A 13,808-nucleotide genomic window follows, 5' to 3' on the forward strand; every position below is an offset into this window, starting at 1 on the left:
GCATAAAAGAACATCTTTCACACTTTTTATTTAAAAGACATTCAATGAAACTCCCATCAGCGATTCAATGAAACGTCCATTTTTTCGATGAAACAGCGTTTGACGAAACGGCGTTCGATGAAACAGTGTTCGATGAAATGTCCGGGAACCATGCCTTGCACGGGGCGTCATATGGCACCATACCAGCTGCCATTGCTGCACCGTACCTTGTGCAGCATAGATTTCGCACCATTCAATTTGTTTCTTTCGGCAAGCCTTGCCCAGAAGACAAATTTGATGGTGTCAAATGTATGCTGCAGAAGGTACAGAAACAGGCGCATGGTATGGAGCAATGGCAGCTGATGTGAGGTCAATGCAAGCCATGTATACCTGGGCGCATGTGTGAACTCAGAGAGAGGAGGAAAGGGAAAGGCACCATTTTTGGGGGCTCTCTCGTCCACTCAGTCCCTCAGACAGGATTGGTTTGGCTTGACTACCTCCGTTATTCTCATGGCTTGGCTTCATAATTGTTATGCCTCATCACTGTGCAGCTGTAGGTTGTGCAAATAGCAGCAAAAATGGTTCAAATGAAAATTTTTATAAGGTTTCAGTAGCCTTTTGCGGGTGGTGCACGAAAGCACCCAATGTGAAGCACCCTGCCCCTTTTGCCCTGCTTTCAAGAGCTCGTGTTTCAGAAGCCTATGACGCGAATCCCCCGTGTCAGCTGGCCGGGTCCTCAATGTGATAGCGGGACATTCTGCTTTTACCCAGAAGACAGCTGGCCGGGGTCACACTGCTCATACATCATACAAAAGACAGTCTGCACATGCAAGTCACCGCAATATGTGTGGTTCGAATGTTGCATGCTAAGTTTCTCCTTGAACCCATTGCCAGGCTGCATTCGAAGCATGGATCTCACGGTGACTTGCCCTCAAATCTGTATGCAGACTGTCTTTTGTATGATGTATAATCAGTATGACCCCAGCTCAACGTAATCAAGCTATACCCGGTACTTAAGTAAAGAATGACGGATTAAGCTTCTCGTTCTTAAGGTGTGCGCTATACTCATTCACATCTTGCCACTTTAAAACTACTATGAAAAAAAAAGAAAACAGAAAATATCAGTTACTGACAGAACCCTGTAACGGAATGCCTTGAAAACCAATCGTGAACTCTCCTGTTCGCAGGGCCAACTTCGTTGGAGGTTCGTAGATGTGCTGAATTCAGAGAAAGATTGTTTCTAACATATTGTTCCTTACTTTTTGACGGTGCAGGCGAGCTTTCGTGATATCAAGACCGCCCGGATTTCACCCGTCCAAGTTTGCTTACATGGCCCCGGTTATGGCGGTGCCTTATGCGCTCGCAACGCATACAGTACAATGAAGTTACGGAACGCAATAACCTTGAATAACTTATGTGCTCAAGGAGAGTGAAATCAGCTGTTTGTAATGGCCCCCCCCCCGGCCATTCCAACCGGAGCTCACAAGCTCTGCACGAGGTGGATAGTTGGGTCGGGACTGGAACTGGTCACCATTACTTTCCTTACATAACACTGTGCCTTGAAAGCCGACCCCTTTTTCGGTTGCTTGCACGACATGACACTGAAGTGACGATTAAGTGACAGAGTCAACGGTACAAACTGATGCTGCGTTGGCGGTCTGTACATTTTTCAAGGTATAAAGACGAAAGAGGTCATCTGTATCGTAGACAGTGGATTTCATTAATCCTCCAGGGCATCTAACTGAAAAGAAAACCAAACATAAGAAAAAACTCCAATTTGTGTACAAACCGGAGTCAAACCGAAACATTATAATTTTTTTATTCTGGAAAAAACTTGAACTGGAAACCGAAAAATAATCTTTGAGGTTTCCAGTTGAAGGGGAAAAATTGGGTATGTGAAACATACAGAAGTTTGACGAAGTGTGAAGAAACTTTACCCAAATCGTATAAGGTCCTAAATATTATTAACACAAAGATGTGGTGCCAGCAACGACTCGCATTGGGGTGGCGGCCGGCGTCGTACCTGAAAGTTTTTTCTCCTGCTTTCGCACAGAGCCTCTACCGTGTAAAACTGTGTAGGTTGCCCCAAACTAACCTGCAGGTTTCTTGTCTGCAGGTTGAAAATCCAACAAAGGCACTTTTCTGGGGCATTGTTCATAACCCTGGCTGTTTTCGAATGCAAATTGCCCAATCTCCTCGTGTTAGTGGCTGGTTGGGGAAAGGCGCGCACTGAAAGTGACACCGACTTGTGAGAGGCAACACTGGATCGGCACTTGATCCATTATCGTCAGCATCCACTTGCATATTAAAGCAACTAATGTATCCGCTTGTTTTCTTACCTTTCTAAGAAGGAAAGCGCGAAGAACCAGCTATGCAAAATCAAATCTGGGTGTTTTACAAGCCAAACCGACGAGAAGCATTTGGAACACCTCAGCATACGACTGAGGATTAATTTGGACCACCTGGGGATCAGACGTGCAACAGAAAGCTTGATTACAAGACCTTCTCCGCAATAAGCCTTTGTAAAATTACGGGCCCCTGGGCCGGGATTAAAACCTGCCACCTGGGGTTTGTAGGCCGGTGCCTTGCCTTGGAGCCACTGAAATGCCAAAGAAACCGGCAGTGTAGTGAGCCTGATGCATGACCGGTCATTACCTGATCAGGTGTATCTTGGGGGGCCGGGGGACCTTATGAGCTTGTCTGGTTGCATGCTTCTTGACCTTGAGCTCTGTCGGGTGCTGTACCTGCGTGCAGTGTTTTCTCTGCCCCACGGGCCATTCCACTGGAAATAAACGCCCAGAGCAACTACAAACTTTCGTAAAGCAAGATGTCTTGCTTTGGCGACTTTGTCTGCACGCATCAACTTGTATATTTCATTGTCTCATGCCAGCATCTCATTTAGGGGTATTCAATCGCATTGCTTCCAGTTTACGAAGAGGTAGCAATACCTGATGCATACCAGACCGCCTCAAGTCTTGTCGCTGAACCGTCCAACCAACTCAAGGCTTGTTTCATAAATCATAGTAAATAACGAGAAGTATCCTAAGAACCGGGTACCGAGAAGAAAGTAGTGTTTATGGCACAAAATAAAATGTGCAGCGTTTTTAGTCAACTTTGTAGCACTTTCAAGTTTTTTCCAGATGAGCCCTTAAAGACTTTATTTTAAATTGTGGTATTTGATCTTGTACCTTGAGATTCAAAAACCTAAATTTGAATTCTTCGAACATGAATAGCAAAGAAATTCGAAATTTTCAAACTTTTCATACTCAATCTGTAAAGAGAGTTGAAATCTTCAAACTTGAACTTTCAGAAACTTTACATTATCAAACTTTTCAAATTCGAAACACAGCAGGGTTTGAAATTTGCAAACATTTCAAGTTCAAACCTTAACTCCTGCAATCTCAGCAGGTTTGTGACATCCCTATACTCCGCGACAACTATTCTTGGCAATGCAGCGGAAGGTACGTCCCGCATCCCCTCTCCCATTTTGAGTGTACGCAGGCTCTCGTCCTCCCCCATTTCCGAGGAGAGGAGGAGAGCCTGCGTACACTCAAAATGGGAAAGGGGACGCGGGACGTACCTTCCACTGCATTGCCAAGAAAAGTTGTCGCGGAGTATAGTTATGATTTTATTAGTCAGCTAGTTGGGCTGAATTGATGTAGAAGTTGCGACAATAGTTTTTCCGTCTGCTGTTAAGTTTCCAACGTCTGAAAATAGCTAATGACACAGCACCGTCTGAAACCACCACGCTGCAGTGACGTTATTGAGTAGCAATCCTCGCTCAGAATAAAGCTGTGGGGAATACGTTTGTCTGGACAGCAAATTCGCATGTCTAGACATTGTAGATACGCTCAGATGTCATCATAAAGTATATATCTGTCGTATTATCTACATCTGGCCCACAACGCACTCATTGTTATACATTCCTAAATGGCGCGTTTCGAGTACATTCACCCCTGTGAGAGGTTCATCCTCCGGTCTTAGACAACTGAAGGAAGCTCTGTGCCTTATTCACTTTGTGCTCTAGCACTGCTAGGTGTATAGTGATTTATTATAAACATTCAGGAGAGAAACCAGAATTTAACTCGCCTCACTTAGACACGGTACAGGCTGTAACATGGGTTCGCTTTACAGAATTGTTTTGTTTTAAAAAAGAACCTCAGATTATGCCTGTAGTCTCCTTGTCACTGCCGACATAAAAAACATGGTTTGCTTTTGCAATGCAAACTATAGAGATCGACGTAGGTAGATTGTCCCATTTTGTCAACGCAAGGCTAGGGAAGAGAGTTGAGATGCACAGCCCTGTAAAGACAATGTTGCATTGCTTTCTTTCTTTTTAGTCTCCATGTGTAGAATTTTGCGGCATGTAGACTAGCTTGTCTGACTGTTAAATTTTTTTGGCTAATGTATTTATACTCTTGTCATACCAGCTGCCATGGCGATGGGCTACTTTTCGACGGGAATATGCACATCTGAAAGGAGACCTGGCCCGACGAGCATCACAGCTACAACATTGCTGCCGCAGTACATCTAGATACAATAGTTAACGGCGTATTCAAGTGACCAAGTGGTGACAAGGGAATCTCGTGGCCACCTTCAGCAGGTAGGTTTGTCAACAAGGTGGCAGATTTCACTCTTTGTTCAATTCCTATGGTGCTGTCACTGCCATTCAATGAAATGGAATGAGAAAAGAGGTACTGTAAAAGCCTTGAATCAATGTTTTTTCAGCACTCAATTTTGATGAACCTAAATACTGGGGACATGAAGCGTCACACAAAAATTCCAAACAATATTTGATTTCTACAAAACCATATTGCTAGTTGCGAATTAGTTTTCTCAATTTAATGTGCGGGTTAGTGCAGAACCGCGATGCACTTTAACAGATATTAAACACAAGCATGATGTTGTACTGTTTTGTCATTTAATGGTATCACCTATCGCCATCCCACACCTTCGTTTCGGGTGCTACGTATGTGTCGTCATGGATAAAGGTTTTATGGCTATTTAGTTCCGTTGTTTGTAGCTCATGAGGGAATTAAATGTATTTCATTTCCTGACCTGGCCTATGTACACTCGCAGAACTGGTATACTCCGCTCACCCCTAAGCTGACGGTGCATTGGAAGCTACGTGCTTGCTGGACCAGTTGTACGCCCATCATTTGCCATCTTTATCACATTCCCCCGCCTACATCCATGCGTCAGGAGCAGGGTCCGGTGACGAGTGGAAGGCGGTCGATAGGTCCAGTGAATGTGTTGCTCCCATCGCACTGTCAACTTGGTGGTGAACAGAGCATAGGAAACAGCTCATTGCATTAGCACTAAATGACACAGAGCAGGTTTATATGGTTTGTAGGCTTATATGAGGCCTCTTATTGAGTGCCACATTGGAGACCTGTGGCCAGAATCAAAACATTTAAGATGGAACCAGCAATAACTAACTGGATTGATTCCCACCTAACAAATTCAAGCCAAAGTGTGGAAAGCAACGGTAATGTTGCAAACCCTCTGCCAGCTCACAGTTCTGTTTTGGAGTCAGTCTTGACATATATAAACGACATACTACACAGCACACCCCCAGAAATACAGGTCGGGCTCTGGGGACGATTATTATTTACTCACTGATGAGCACTTTTGGATAAGCAAGCATCATTAAATTAGTATGCTAACCACATAAAGGAATTGTGTGTAATATTTTCAAGGTGTCGACGTCTATCATATAGGCCAGGGGTGGCCAAAGTGACGTGGGGTTAGAGCCGCAGACAAAACGACAAAGGTTCAAAGAGCCACAGGAAAGTAAAGAAAAGGAGACTACTTAAAAAAAAAAAAAAAAAAAACTATATGGAGGGAACAGTGCTTTTCAAGAAGGGCAAGTATAATTGTTGACTACAACAAATAACAGCAAGCAGCAGAATGTTACTTTAACCGCTCAGCAAAAATGAAAGCTTCGGCTGGTTTGCTAGCCAGCCGCTGCCCCCGACGTCTGTTATGCGTATACGGTTCGAAATTTTCTCTAGAACGATAAAGGAAACAGTGTCACCGGACGCATTAATGTGTTAAAGACCAGTCCAGCTGTATCTACGTTGTGTAATACAAGGCTGCCAAGTCCGTGAGCTTTTTTTTTTTGAATTCTAAAAGTCTGTTCGGCTTTGGAACACAGGGGGGGGTAGGGCGGCATGCTTACCCAAAACCAGCGAGCCACACTTGGACCCGTGATGAGCCGCATGCGGCTCACGAGCCGCAGTTTGGCCACCCCTGATATCCTTCCACATATATATTTATTTTTCTAATTCATGCTTTGTTGTCCACCTTTCACACTGGAATAGTGCTTTCACCCATAGAGGTATAGTCAACAGAAATTTCGAGCTCACAAAACAAGGGTGGACGGATAGGCGGGACGCTGCAAAACCCCGAAACAACACTCATACAGCGATGCCTCTAACGGATCGAATCTCTGTATTTTTGGAAAAGAAGTGTGCGAGTGAACACTGCCGACGAGACAAGTCACGTCGCGATTCCCATTCCGTTTCCTTCTCCCTACGTCCCTTCGAGCTAGTGAACCGAAGCAAGGAGGAGAGAAGCGATGCCGCTTCCCCTCATTCTGAAATTCTCCCGGAGGACAATGACGTCAAAGATCTCCCTTGATTGTGCCCTTTTTTTTTTCCAAAAGTGCGGCCATCCGTTGGAGATACTGATGTACGAGCCATCTTTTGGAGTTCCCAGCGTCTTGTTCAACTCTCATGCGTCCTTATTTTGCGAAATCCAAATTTCGGTTCAATATCCCTTTAATGGGGCACTAAAGCGTGTTTTGAGAGTCTCGTTCTTTGGTCATACCTCAATGTACGAGCACTGATCATCCTAAAAAACCAGAAGTTACATTCGTCCGCGGCCGATTTGTATCTTAAGAAAGTGATGGTTCCAGACACTTACCATTGTCCCAGAATGACAGCTGGCGCTAGCGAACCTTGCTGAATATGGTCGAGCGACGGGCAGCGCATGTCAGCCACTTGCGAGCGATGGGTTCCCGTGTGGACGAGCACGACTGGTCGGCACCTCGTCCACGGTGGACTGAATCGCTCGCGAGTGGCTGACACGTGCCGTCCGTTGTTTGACCATATTCACCAAGGTTTGGTAGCGCCATCTGTCATTCTGCGATGACGCGAAGTGTCGAGAATTTTGATTGATTTTTTTAGTATGGAAATCGGCCGCAGATGAATGTAATTTTTGTTTTTTAAGGATGGTTAGTGCTCGTAGATTGAGTTATAACAATAAAACGAGGATCTCAAAAAGCACTTTAGTGCCCCTTTAAGACAAGGCTGCGCTGCGGCAAAGCAACATATGCAGAATTGCAATGCCTACTCCACGGGCGTAGCTTCTCGGCAGTGCACCAGTGTGTGGTGTGAGAAGCGCACTCAACGGAGGTAATTAGACTGCCCGAACATACCACGTACAATGAGAGATATCACGGAACATCCGAGTACTGATTCATGTTCGGTGTGTAAATCAAATCAAACGACACGTTATTCTAAGCGATAACCGGAAGTTCTGAACGATTTGCACAATGTTACAGGAACAATCTGGCAGTACTGCGACGCCTGAACTATTAGTTTCGGTAGTTATAAACGAAAACTCCCTTATGGTGCAATGTAGGCATAAATTCATTACATTTTGGTGAAATGTAGCTTTGGCGGAGCATGCACGTCAATGCTTTTCCCCTTGGAAGGCATTCTTGCTCATTCTGATGCAAATTTCCCATCTTCAACTTTCTTCCTAAGGTAGCATGCAGCAGGACTTCAAGCGATGACTTGCTTGTTGGGAAGTAACCTTGTGGCTAACTTAAAAAACCCTGAAGAGCAAAAAAAGTTTTTTTTTTTTTTAAACAGTCTAGTGGGACACATGTGCTAAAAAAAAGTTTACGAAAAAAAAAAATTTTTTAGAGCAATATTGTTTGCGAGAGATTTAATTGAAATTGTGCGTGAAGTCCATGACGTCATGGGTCATTCCAAAATGACATCTTGGTCGTGAAGGCGAAGGCGATTGACCTCTGCTCCATGCGCCTGAAATGCCGAGAGAAAACAAGCCATAAGGGACGTGACTGCCGACTAAATCGCGTCTTGCGCCGTCAGTATTGCTCTAAAAAATATTTTTCCTCGCGTGAAATTTTTTTTGACACGCGTGTCCGAACTATAGTCGGTGACAGGTCAAGAACGAAGTGGAAGCTCCTCCCACCCCTTTCCACTTCAGCGGAGTAAACGGTGGAGAGAAGGTCGCCTCCTCTCCAGAGTTTGCACTGCTAAAGTGGAAAGAGGTGGGAGGAGCTTCCACTTCGTTCTTGACCTGTCACCGACTACAGATTGTTAAAAAATACACTTTTTTGTTTTGTTTTCAGGGGCCCTTTAAAAGGGCAAGTCTCTGACTCCCACTTAATGGATTGATCAAGACACACCCAGAGCAAGCATAGCGACCTACAATCTGTCTTGACTACAGCATGTTTTTATATCTCCATGTTTGAATTTCCTTTTCTGCACATTGGTTCAAGAGTGGCTTGAATTGATTGCTTGGTCTTCCTTTCCCCATCAGGCAGGCAGTCTACAGTCTACTTCAAGCATCTGCAATGCTACACAGAGGGAACGTGCCAAAGGCCTGATTGGTGGGCAGGATCGGGCTGCTCCATAGAGTTCTATGCAATCGACCTCTGGGAAGCAAGCGTCTGCATGATCAAGTGTGGCTTCTTGGCAGATGATTGCCTGCAACACTGGTGTTCATCGACATATGTGGTGACTGTCGAGAAATATTTCTCGGATGCAAGACCCCGAACTGCACCTGGAACTCTGACGTAGCTTGTGCATGCTCATTTGATTACCTTCTGAAGATTGTGCCTAAAAGAACTGCTGCAGAATGGCGATTGAGATGAAGGCGTTACAAGATGGGTCATAGGAGCTGCTATGTACTGGTGCAGATAGTCTTGATCCCGGTGTGGCTCGTTCTAGAAGTTCAAGCAAAGGGACCAAGCAGAGGGGGAAAATGTTGCTTTGGTCGCAACGTCCCAACTTGGAGTTCCTTGAATCTCCCGCGACTGACTTGCTAGTGAGTCGCAGCAGAACAGGCATCTGCAGTGCTCACCTTCCCCTGCTGTAACACTGCCAGGATTGAGACCAGGGCTTCATCTATGATTGTCAATCTGGGAAGGTGTTGCTAATTCTGGGAAAGGCCTCCCGAGGGATATATTGCGTAGATTTGCATACTTTGAGTAGAAAATTCTTATAGCGTCGTCCCATTAGAGCAGGGGTGGCCAAGCTGCGGCTCGCGACTTCACGTGTTAAAGTGCAGCTCGCGGTTCCCTCCCCCCCCTCCTTCCCCTCGCCCGCCTCCCTCCTGATCACACGAGCACTTCCCCAAAACAAGAAATGGAATGCGTTTTAAGTCGAAAGACAGGTTACAGTTTGATAGTCTTGTGCTACTGCTACCTTATGTACAGTTGTACTGCTTTTGACTCAGATAGATTGAAAGTAGTTCGAGCTTCGTTAATTGCTGTAGACAAAAGTCCCCCCCCCCCCCCCCCCCCCCCCGCAGCTCTTAAAAGTTTCGTAGTTTTGTTTGTGGCTCTTAGGCCGGGTTAGCCTGGCCACCCCGGCACTACAGCGACAAATAACGATTTTTGTCCTGCAACACCACAAAGTTTTGTGTTGCTGATGCTGTTCCACTGTAATGACCAACACCCGCGACAAACGCCGCAGCAAGCAGGCCCTCCGAGGAACATCACTCGGGGACAAACTTAATTTTCTCTCCCGCTTGTGCCTTCTGTTGCTGTCTTCCCCACCCTCCTCCTACCCTTCCTCCCATTCCTCCCGTGACTCAGTCCTTGGCGGCCACTGATCGTTCCTGCTCCCGCAGTTCCGATTCCTGGATTGCTCGTAGTGGTCGCAGGCACGGCTTGCTTGCTAGATGTCGTGTTGCAAAAGGGAATGTGCTGTGGCTGGTTTTGCTCGCGAAAACTTGGTGCGCGAGTTGGTGCTTCAAGATACCGAAGTCTACGCCCCTGCATCAGGATGGATACACCCATGTGCGAGGACTGACCAAAGTAAGACCGCTCACCACGAAGTAGGACACGACGTTCCACCAGTTCTGCGGCAAGCCATTCCGGCAAAACGAGAGAGTTGTCGTCTGTTCTGTGATTGTCCCCCCATAAAACTACTCCCGTATTGTCCCCCATAAAACGCCTGCCCTCGGTCATTCGGATATGTAATTAAAAACATCCTCAAATTGACTTGAAATTCCGTGGTGCCCATCTGGAATGCTTCGAACAACCCAAAAGAGGAACGATTCAGAAATTCTAGTTTGGAAAAAGTTGGGTGTCGATTGTCATGACTGTTTTCAGAAAGTTGCCAATGGCAAATGAAGACAAGCAGAAGCTTCAAACAAAAAATAAAGTAATCGTCTCCACTTTCACCGTGTTTGTCGGTGCGTTTTACGGCCAAAGAGAAATGCGAAAACTGCGTCGCGATACTCTGTTTGTCTCTGTATTTTGAAGTGTTTTGTTAACAACTCCAGTCCCACTAGGAAACAAGTTTCCTTGTCCCCTTTTTCTGCGTCGTATCCGCCAGGTGGGACAGCGGACTCCGACCAATGGGCTGTTTGTCGCTCATTGTCGTCTGTCGCTGTTGCTCTAGTGGGACGCGGTTATTAGGGACTCGGCCTGGGGTATGTCAGGGGTGTGTGCGTATAAGTCGCTGGTCGTGAGAACCAGCAGCATTGCATTCGTTGTGCTCAGTGTCCTGGATTGTCTGAATCTGCCTGTAATTTATGGGACCTTTAGAACTTCAGCATTACACAGTGATGACATCAGCAGCTGGAAATTGATGGGACCGAAATAAAGATGACAAAACTAGATTGTAGCTGGAGTCTATCACTACCATGGAGAAGCTCTCAATAGCATGGACTTTGGATTCACACAAGAATGTCCCGTGGGTAACAGGATTTAAGGCACAAGTAATTCTGAAGATGGCTTTAATGCTTCCGTTCTAATTCCCATAGACCTCCACAGGCTGAAAGGGCAGGTGACATACCTATGTATCAAGTGCAGAGAAGGGAACAGTGAACAAAAAGGCACCAGGAAAAGGCCCCTATCTATTGAAACCGAGTTCTGTATGGGTTTTTATTTTCTGCTCCTTGGGGTTAAGAAGACTTATTGGAGCAGTCCTAGCTCACCTCCAGTGCTGATCAAAATAACGATGTGAAATCATGATAGGCGTAAGAAACAAACAGCTTGAAACCAATTCGCGTCCTTTTAATTTCACAAAACTTGGTATGCGCCAAATAGCCTAAAACTGGTACAAATCAAAGCAGTCTGTGCAATAAAACGTGAAAATACGGCAGAAAAAGTAAACACTTGCGGGGCGTAAAACCGCGGAAGCAAATCCGTTCGTGGCAATCTTGTTTAGCGACAAACAAGTGTTCATTCAGCTGTGAAGCATTGAAGTGGATATAAAATCTGCATAGCGTTTCAGAGCAAGAAAAACAGCGAATTAATTGAGCAGTACGATTGACAGCATTGCGGGCGCTACGCGGGCGCGTAGGAAGGCGACAAGGCTTACTTTGATAAGAGCCACACGGAAAACGTTGACACCAGCCACACACGCTGTGCAGGGCTATCGTTCTCGCTTCTTGAATTACGGTTGAAAAGCACTGCGCATTAGCACTGCAAGCACTCCACGTGTACACGGTTTCAATTACGGAACAGAGCAGCGAGGCCTACTTCATTCGAGCTTGGGTAGAGAATCGCCGAGGTTGGAGCAGTCGAACTGTGGACATCGGCATGCTCGAGACTTCTGCCACCGACTTTTATGCGCGTAATATGCGGAATAACTCAATGGATATGCACTGGCAGATGAAACAACCCGTCCGCTAAGTCACCACGGACCACGGCACCAAAGTATCCGCCGGAGTGTAGCAGTCTAGCAGACGCTCCTGCCGGCGACCGGCGCCGTATGTGCGTCGCCGTCAATATTTTGTGCGGCGGTAATCTGGCCAATCAGAGCACGCCGCTCCGCGGCAGATCTGGAATGGCCAGGTTTTGGAAATACGCCGCCGCGGCCCCCCCCCGCGGCCCCCCCCCCCCCCCCCCCCCCCCCCCCCCCTCCCCTTCGCTCTACCCTCGCCCAAATTTGAAACTTCGTAACGGCGGACGGCGGCGTCGCGTGGTTTTGTTTACCCAAGGGTCGTGCGAGCGTAGTTTCACGCTCCGGCGTTCCGCGCGCCTGTCGAACTCGATGGATATTTTGGTGCGAACTTTCAGAGACTGTTGAGAGGTGCATTTTACGTGGCCATATCCCGATGGTGCACGAACAGCGCAAATGCCAAGACCACAAGTTTTTGTTTGTTCATTTTTTTTTTCAAGATAAGGCAGGTGAGTATGTATCTCCCGTACTCAGTTTTATTTGCTCAGCGAACTTACCATTAAACTTCTGCTGCCCATAGCTGTTAGTTTGCAGGCTCGTTCTCGCAGTAAAAACATATGCTTTCCCCCGAACAAGTACGGTTTTAATGAAGTTAATGGTATACACCTAGCTCCACTTCGATTTGTGCACAACTGCTTATTTAAAGTGTAACAATTGGGTTTAATCTTGAAAATGGTCTTTGGCGGTCCTCGAACAGACGGAGGATAATAAAACAAAAGAATGAGGCTTCCTATATATTAATTTGAAGTTCCATTTATTTCTGCATGGTTTCGGGTGCGACAATGGCATTATGTCATTAGTTTGTTCGCTGTAGATGGACATTTGTTTTGTTTTAAATCAGTTTAAAATTTTAAACATCATGACCACATTGTCATTAGATGCTGGGGCATATAGAACGAGCATTTGAACGTCGTCTCAAGAAGGAAGAAAGCTTCGAACACTTCGTGGTTCCCAACAAGTTATCCAGCCTGTTGAGTGCCAACATTTTTCGAAGCTTTATTTCACATTTTCATCTTGCTTGCGTGAGAAGCTTTGAATATGTAAAAATGAAGGTAATGATTGCTGGGGGCCACCTAAGTAGCTTATATTTCTTAAATCAGTGAACAACTTTACTTTCAGTGAACAGCTGATCCAACTTGGCATGTTGAATGCGTAATTATGTGGGTCAATGTGTACACTTGTAAAGATATATGTTAGTGACCATTCCCAAGAAGTGATAGTGATAAAGTTAGTGATAAAGCCAATTCCCAAGAAGGTGTGCGGCCAAGCATGTAATAATGAAGTGATGAGATCGTGCACAGATGACAGAGAGGTGCTGGCGATGTGCAACTGCAGCTGTGGGCGAGGTTGACGAAATGATTTTGCCAATGTTTTATTTTTGCGCGTATGCAGGTGCAGTGCTGTACTTAATTCCGTTTTAGCATCTGTGCAATAAATGTGCCTCGAAATATTTCGGTCGCAGCTGTGGATTCCTTACTGGACGGCGGGACGCCTCGAAACAGAAGAACAACGAACACACATGACGTATACGCACCTTATACAGCTGAAAGCGAAATCGCACATCGTATATTACGTTAGGGACTTTTAGCGAACTGTTACCGTGTTCCGCGTACTGCACTATCGGAGCCTTTGAAAGATGCTTTATAGGCGCGCACCCGGAGTGATACCGTGACAGCGGGGCGCGCACTTAAAAGCATGCTTCAAAGGCTCCGATAGTGCGATACGCGGAACACGGTTTGTTAAAAGTCCTTATTTTTACACTACCGGGACCGGGCGTCATGCTCAGGAGCCTGGATCCAGGCTCCAGCACGACCCCGAAGCGATCCATACGAGAACCACATACTGATCTCTATGACAATTGCTGGATCGCGTTTG

The sequence above is a fragment of the Ixodes scapularis genome, unplaced genomic scaffold (assembly GCF_016920785.2).
Source record: "Ixodes scapularis isolate PalLabHiFi unplaced genomic scaffold, ASM1692078v2 PGA_scaffold21__2_contigs__length_744675, whole genome shotgun sequence".
Classification (NCBI taxonomy): Eukaryota; Metazoa; Arthropoda; class Arachnida; order Ixodida; family Ixodidae; genus Ixodes; species Ixodes scapularis.